The sequence below is a fragment of the Pundamilia nyererei genome, unplaced genomic scaffold (genome assembly GCF_000239375.1).
Source record: "Pundamilia nyererei isolate P.nyererei 1_Seehausen unplaced genomic scaffold, PunNye1.0 scaffold00067, whole genome shotgun sequence".
NCBI classification, from domain to species: domain Eukaryota; kingdom Metazoa; phylum Chordata; class Actinopteri; order Cichliformes; family Cichlidae; genus Pundamilia; species Pundamilia nyererei.
In genome coordinates, this window is record NW_005187468.1 from 1,499,306 (window position 1) to 1,508,056 (window position 8,751).

Below are 8,751 nucleotides of genomic sequence, written 5' to 3' on the forward strand. Positions count from 1 at the left end.
TGTCTGAAAAGTGCTGGGAAAATCATCAAAGACCCTAGTCACCCATCACATGGACTCTTCACCCTCCTGCCCTCTGGGAGGCGCTACAGGAGCCTCCGGACTAAGACCACCAGGTACCGGAACAGCTTCTTCCCCACAGCTGTCAGACTCCTGAACTCTGCCGACATCTGACCCACGTTAAAATAATGGACTGAACATACACACACCCACAACCACTAGCACTTTATATAGCCTCTGTAGAAAGTAGCCACATATTTCACTTATCTTAACTGCACTTCTGTATAAACAATCATCCTGTACAATACAATAATTATAATTCTACAACTGTTTACAACTGTTTATAACTTCCATATTCCTGTATAGTTTCATATTTATATCCTGTTCTGTTCATAGCCTGTACATAGCTTGTATACCCACTACAGCCTGTACATACTTATAGCATATTCATAACATACCTTCATACCATGTACATTATAACATACCCATAGTAAACCCATTTTTGCACCCTCATACGTATAACAGACCCATTTCTGTAATATATCTATATCATGGCTAAAGCCCTTCTGGATGGATGCAAACTGCATTTCGTTGCCTTGTACTTGTGACATGTGCAATGACAATAAAGTTGAATTATATTCTATTCTAAACGGCAGGATAACTGTCCTAAGTTTGGGTGTAAATAAGTCCCGATATTATGTTTGGAAAACAGGAAAATACTTTCTAACAAATACATGCACATCTTTTTTGAGTACACACTGCTGAACAAATGTTAGCTCCTCTGAGTCATTTGCTTAGCTTTTTTAGATAAATACAGATAGTCTTATCTGCAAGATAAGCACTGGGCTTTGACAAACTCAGTAGTCACTTTTACATCACCAACCAAAAACAAGCAAACACACCACTTCCTGTATTATCTTGCTCGCATCATCCAATCACACTGATGTTTAATGATCCCAACTTTACTTGACCTACCACAACTATTCTGCTGTGTTATTTTCCTGGTAGTCATATTTTGAATCAGTCAAATGAGCAGGATGTGCAAGGCAATATGTGCACACAGTGGCGCATTAATGGTTGAAAGAATTTCCATTGCAAATACACCTTCTCATGAATTCCTATTAAATAGCTAAGCTGGATAGATCAGATGAGTATGAAAGATATACTTCTTCGACATCTGCACAGGATATTGTATTTGTTTTAAGTGTTGTATGCTTATGTAGTACATGTATTTTGATTTTGTTGCCATGATGCCAAGCCTCTCTTGGAAATTAGATTTTTAAACTCAATGAGATTTTTTACCTGGATAAATAAAGGACTAATAATAATATAAAAAAAAATAAAAATAAAACTAGAAAATGCTGCATTTCCTGCGAAAATGCAGTGTGAATGCCGTGTAGTGGAATCTGAAAACAGCAGAAGGAGAGCTATCTGTTGAAAACACTGTGTAGAAGCTGAACTCTGCTGAAAACTGCTTTATTTGAAAGACTACACTGAAGAGTGTCAAGAAAGCAGATTACATCTAAGCAGGGAAGATGTGCAGCATCTGTCACATGTAGTACTCAAACCCTTGCTACCAGATCTCACGCCACTGCGCCAAACCAATTAGAATCTCAAACAAAGATATGATGAGAGAAAAAAAATGTGCACTGTGCAGTAGAAGCTAAATTGTGCTGAAAAGAGGTGAAAAGGCTGAAGATTGTGCTGATAAGAGCAGAAGAGGATGAAAATTGTGCTAAGAAGAGGTGAAAAAGCTTAAAATTGTACTGAAAAGAGGTGACTCAGCAGACTTTCTGCTGAAAAGAGGAAAAGAAGCTGAAGTTTGTGCTAAAAACAGCTCAAGAAGCTGGAATTTGTGCTGAAAAGTAGTGAAAAACTGAAAATTTTGCTAAAAAGAGGTGAAAAAGCTGAAATTTTTGTGGAAAAGAGTTTAAACAGTTGAAGTGTTAACTGAAAAAAAATGATGCCATAAGCGGGATTCAAACTCGGGCCTCCTGGTCTGAGAACGGCTGCTCATATCACTGAACTAAAACATGGCTCAGCCTGGCAAGCAAAACTATAGTGATCACTCTGATAATGTGGTCCCTGTCAGCAAAATGGGCCAAAAAAAAAGGCATAAAAAGCTGAATATCTCAAAAAGTATAAAAGTTAACATCACCAAAAGATATAGCAGTTGAAAGCAGAAATAGCAGTTTGAAAGTTTGAACGGTGAAAATCGACTGAAAACTGAGGGAGTAGTTAAGCGGCAAAGAAACGGAGCAAATAGAATAATAAAAGATAAAGAATAAAGAGAAACAGGATCTCAATTGTGTGAATGCTGTGAGGCATTCACACAATTACTGGTACGGAAGCAGGTCTTCAAACAGGCAGTGTGTGCTATCGATGACCTGTTGAAATTTGACTTTTATTTTATTTGACTTTTTGGATGCTCCTCAGCTCAGAATTGATGGGTTGTGTGAATAATTAGTCTGTAATAAAAAATAAATAAATGCATCCAAGATACTCCCTTAAAACAGCTGACAGTTAGTACTATACAGCATATTACATTATGTGCTAAAGATTCAAGAAATAACATCAAAAGCAAAATGTTATAGATAAAGAGGTTAATGTAAGATTTTAAAAGTGTTAATATTAGTATATATTTTATAATGCTAATGGAAAAAAATGAAACATAAATGCTTGTGGATGTCGGAAATCATCAGTGGTTAAAAAGGAAAACCTGAGAGATCCAGTCCTACATATCATATCAGTCATACCATTAATTTTATATGTAAACCATAGATTGTCTTTATTTTAAATTAATATCAATAAAGTCAGAAACACTTCTTCTATTTAATATTGCACAGATGACCTGAATCTCATTAACATTCAGGGAGCTGAATGGATCCTCTGTTCCCAGTGACTTAGTCATACATACAACTGCAATCCATTAGACTTTGTTTCCAATGCCAGTCCTCCTTTTTTCCCTCCGTTGTTATGAAACTCACTATGTTGGGCTGACTCAAAACAGCATTTCTCACAGCCGGGCTGATTTCACAATAATCGATTACAAGCCAGGTTATTTAGTAATACTGAATTTGTCCCCTGAAAATAATACGTCACACTTTTATTTTTATTGTTGGCTCACCCTTAGTTTCTTCAGTGGTTGCTTTATGCCAACTACAAATGCATTTGCAGGAATTACTGGTTCAATTTACTGAACAAGTTCATCAAATATGGAGTGAAATGGACCTTATGTGTGTTTCACATACAAAATTTTAATCTTCAGTCGCTCAATTGCTTTTGAATTATCTGGAAAGGACAGGAGACTTTATTTTTAAACATAAGTGGACACTTAATTGAGCATCATATCAGCTGATGGTAGCAAATGTGTATAGCAAAGTGCATCAATAGATTCTAAGAGTGCAACACAGGTGCAAATGTTTGCGGTTTAGTGCTAAGTAGCATAAAAATATAATTCAAAGTTTTTCTTACAAAAGCTCGAGCACTGACCCTTGGGTGTGTAGTTAGTGCGATTAACCGCGAAGAATCCCATTTTATTTGCCCTGGAATTGCATTCAAAATGCTCTGAAGAGCACCACAACCACAATCAAGGGCTAGTTTCATGACCAAAATTAGCTACAGGTGCCTGCTTCCGCATCCACTTGTCAGTCAAACTGGCCATGCACCTAACATTCAGTGCTTAAACTATGCGCCAACCACGAGAGCTGAAAGATAAGGCCAAAGCCTGCTATTCCTACAGTGTCCACTTGAGGCGCTCTACAAAAGACAGCTAAAGTTGGAATATGTATCCAAGTGGTCGACTTTATGATCCACCACATCCATCTTTTAAATCATCAGTTATTGCTGCGAAAAGGGCAACTTTTTTTTAAGGAGTTTTTTAAAACCAGACTGATATTAGCGGAGAATTATACGGTACCGGAATGATAAAGACACAGGCAGCACACATCACTTCATAGTATTACCTGTTCAGGCTCGCTTGAAAATACAAGCAGTAGAAAACAGATTTCAGTACTCATGCTGTTAACTAGCTGGTTAGCGTTCAAAACGAGTGATAAGTCCCTAAATGAAGCCCCCCCGGTCAAATATAAGACCTGCACAGTGGAGTTATAATAAACTGCACAAAGCACCACTGTGTAAGACAGAAGCTGCAGCAGGGACAACTCCGTGTAGGAACACAAGCTTAGCGCAGTGAATTGTAGTCGTGGATTAGGCTTTAGTGACAAAAACGATCGTATTAAAAGGACAGCAGACATATTGGCCTAATCCTAACCCACTGACTACAGAACTCCAATCTCATTCACTGCAAGGTAGCGAAGGTGTTTTGACAAATCGTGGCGAGAAGGCGGAAGGAAATATGAACCTCTGAGCAGCACGGAGCTGTCACACACCCTCCCTCTAAACACCGCAGACACACACACACACACACACACACACTCATACACACATACACACCGTCGGGTACAATAGAAGAGACGAGTTCGCCAAGGAGTAAAAGCCTGCACTCATTTCTACTATATTTTACCAGGGTTCCTGAATGTGACGCGACAACACTGAAATATAACGCCGACCCGGTAAGTCTTAGTCTTTCCTATTTTTTAGCAACAGTTTTTTGAAGAGCGAATAGAGGTAATAGAAATATTATAATTTTCAGAGGCAGTGAAGTGTAATACGATACAATACAGTAAGTGAAGGGGAAGTTGAGCAGCACATGAATCATCTGTCGCAACAAAAAAAAGAAAAAAACTATGAATTTCTTTGCCGCGAAGTGAAGTTCCTTCTCGGCGAATAAACCGCCATTTCAAACAAGGCTGTAAATATTAATTAAGCAAATAAAACATCAGAAGTCTATTCCTTATCACGATGTATTGTCTTTCTCTTGGTTTAAATGACCAATTTTTCTGCGTATATGAATGTTTTCTAGGCCACAGAAATGCATTGACTGTCTCGTTGAGGATATGCCTCTCACCCCTGTCACTAAATGATCTGAAGATGCATATAGTGATTGTCACTGTTAGAGCCCTGAAGCCTTTTTTAGGTTCCCAACGTGCGTCCTCAGACCACCATAGATTTAATGGGGACTTAAAGTAAAGTGAGCCATTTAATTTCACCAGATGACTGACTGTTGTCTTTGGTGGTTAGCCCAATGAAAGAATGACTTTTGTGATTACACGTTTCTCTAAGCTGTCCCTCCACCTACAGTAAACAGCTCCAAACTGGAATCAAGCCTGCCAAGTCATATATAGCAGAAAGAACTGCGTCTGTAGTTGTCTGTTTGGGGTTTGAGATCCAGCTTGAATCTATTTCTATGGACCACAGAGGCAAAAAAAAAAAAAAGGTTTGAAAATACTACCAAGCCTGTATCCTGCTGTACTGTGGCATCCTCTATGAGGTTGAGCCTTCTTAGCAAACAAAGCACACATACACACACAGACACTGACAACACAAAGGTGTGCCGTGCCCAAATATGCTGTCCGGGAATAACATGACATAACAAATAATTTAGTTTCCTTTTCGATATTGTGTGAACTCTATCTCTGTGATTGCCATCACTGTGGTGGCTTCTTTTATGTTGTTTTTAATGAGCATAGAAACTACTACTTTTTACAGATTGCTGTAATAACCTTTGCTCAAATAAATTAGAAATGAAAACATTTTACTACTTAATTAACAACAAAAACAAACGCAGTGCCGCTGGGTTTGTATGGAGATTCCAGCCCACAAGAACATAAACAACAGCTGAGTGTATTTTGGAAATATAAGGTAAATGTATAACTCATGATTTTCCAGGCTGGTCCCAACTTACCAAAATAGAGAGGACCTTTTGCTGATGAGCTCCCCCTTGTATGCGGGAGAGGTCCATTACTGTGGTGATGACAGACAACTGCAAGCATATGATTGTAAGGATGCCACTGTGACACTCTGCCGTCTGCCATTTTTTACAGGCAGGAGTATATGTGCCAAAAACGCTATTCAGTGGCATTTGTTAGTCTCTAAACTACCGATTGTTGTCATGACAGTATAACTGCACGAAAAAAATACTTTAAAACAAAATTTCCCCCTCGTGTGACGTGTGTTTAGTGCTTTGCAGAAAGCTAGCTGAAGCTGCTTGTGGTAAAGCTCAGTGCCAAGTCGAACAGCGTCCTGATCTATCGTTGTTGATCATTACTAGAGAATAATGCTGCAGGAAATCTCATTTGTCTTTCGAGCAGCAACAGTAGCTCCTTAATGACAAACAAATGTCAGACAACTGTTAGAGAAACAGTCTTTCTCTTTTTTTAAAGATATTAACCTCCTAAGAAAGCGCAACTATTAATCCCAAACTTAAATTGTGCTGCCAGTGACTTTGTTATCCATCAACTGCTCTGTGAAGCGCCTTGAGGGAATACTAAGAGGGACTGCCACACGTCAATAACCAAACACTGTACCAGTGACAGTTGCTGTGGCTTTTTCAGAAATAGAGAGAAGAGTGTCTTGGGGGCATATATAGATAGCAAATGTGATTCCAGCTGCCACTGTGGCATGGTAGTCTTAATGATAGGGCAGATGATTGAGCGTTTCTTCTCATATGCTTTGAGCTATGTATCATGTTGCTGTACCATTGTTTATCAGAGCTACTTTTGCTGTTATATGAAATAAACAGCTGATGAGGATTACACAGCTGTCATTCACTGCTCCAAGGGGAGCCTTAATAACATGTGTGTTTGTGTGTGTGTGTGTATCCACATGAATACCAGACAGTGTTAAACAGACATTTTAATGTTGTTCATTTTTCGAGCACGTCTATTTAGCACATCGTTCTACACGCGCTTCACCATCATTGCTTCTCTAGCAGTTGGACTGCAGACCTGCTTTTCTAGTTTTGCATGCTGTTCCTGTTGTGTTTGTTACAGAAACCTTGCTATGAAAACCCCCCTCAAAACTCTGGATTGAAACCAGTAAGACTCAGGTTAGACCTTAACCTTGAATTTGCTTATGAGCAAACAAATAATGAAAATAATCTAAGTTGTTGACACAAATGTAGTGGCTATGTCAAATACATAATGATAGATTCATTATTAAGATATGGATGAGGAAGCAGACAAAAACATACTAGTAATAACATTTGTGTGGATTTGCATGCATGTGTGTCAGTAAGAGTGATGGTGTTCAGAAATCTAGTAGTTAGTGATTAAAGGCCTACTGCCTCCTGCCTTTCCAAGAGGGTGCAATCTCAGTGATTAGACTGTCGACCACACATTGTGAAGCACAGACAGCTGCAGCTGGTTATCAATTGAACTTTCAGGGTGACGCTATCAAAACAGATCTCGTTGTCTTATTCTACCAGCTACAGGGAAAAACAATGTTATGGTCACACATCTAATTTTATGCATACGTGATGCTGAAATGAGGTTGTGGTGTGTTAATAATGCAGTCTTAATGCAATGAGTAACCACAGCTTTGTAGAGATCTTTTGTGCATAGTTTCTGCTGAAACTCATTCAAAAGCTAATATGAAAAAGTAATTGATTTTACTGTTTAGCCACCAGATGCTGCAAAGAACCACATCTGTCTGCCTTTGCTGAAATGTGTACATTAGGCTAAACTCAGCGTTAACTCTTTATTTAGGTTGGACGTTCAGGAAATTATTCTCTGAAAGCCAAAAAACAAGCTGCCAGAAATGAGGGAAGTGGGAAGTTCATAGAGCATGTGAAAGAGTTGGGTGGGGGTGGGAGGGATTGGATCTATTTCGATACTCTCCAAAATAGTAGCGGGGATGCACGCTGGGACTACCATGTGATAGCGTTCGCTGCTTTTGTAATCCATGCCATGTGTAGCTTGCAATTTCCTCCTTCCTAAATCTCTGAAGATGATTCTCATAATGAAAGATCAATTATTTGATCCCTAGCTTTTACTGTACTCTGAGGATCATATGGCACAGATATTGCCCTGTGGGCCTTGGAAGGGAATAAACTAGACTCTTACTAAACTCCTCCTCTCACTATGAAAGTGCAATTCGGGAAGTTTGCAAGCATAGCCCTGATTTCAGAAGAGTCATCCTTTGAAGTTTAATGTACATTGAGGTCGGTGTGTGCAGACCATGTAGTGAGAACATCCAGTGAGAACATCTCTGTGGTGTCGGATTCACAGCAGAGCATTAACCACAAGCAAATTTCTATGTAGCTGCAGAGGAAATCAACTGGTTTTAGCTGGGCATGGTGTAGGTTAAATATTTAACAAAGGACCGGGCAAGGGGCAAGTGTAACAGTAATGAAAGCTCTTAATAGGTTATGAAAAGGGGAAAAGCAAAAAAAACCACTAAACGAGGCTTGTGTTACCATGCATTTTATGTGAATAGATTTACACTTGATTACATACGATGCTGTGGTGTAAAAATGCAAGTAGCAGCTTTTGCATTTAACATGGTTAGCATGGCTTTTATGACTTCCTCAAAATAAGCCCTTGTACGCAGCATCTCTAGCACATCTTAATGTATAAATGTCTCTATATTTCTATATTTTATATGTATATGTATATTTATACCTATATTTATATTTATCTATTTATCTTAATATTTCTGAATATCTCTGTTTCTACACTCATTTTATATGAGTGCTTGATGTTTGTTGTATATTTGCTGCTATGACAACTCAATTTCCCTCTGGGATTAATAAAGTCTCTCTAATTCAGATTCTCATATGTCATACACTCAGTGAGTCTGGTCAACATATACAACATATCTGTCTCTCCATATATATATATATATATATATATA

General features: G+C 38.5%; 1 protein-coding gene across 1 annotated transcript in view; it reads left to right on the top strand.

Moving 5' to 3' along the window:
* The first annotated feature begins 4,303 nt into the window (after window positions 1-4,303).
* Window positions 4,304-8,751, top strand: part of thrap3a (thyroid hormone receptor associated protein 3a) — a 14,582-nt gene continuing 10,134 nt past the window's right edge. The window contains exon 1 of the mRNA XM_005736098.1: window positions 4,304-4,571. The gene's annotated coding sequence lies outside the window, so the exon portion shown is untranslated. The remainder of the gene's footprint in view (window positions 4,572-8,751) is intronic.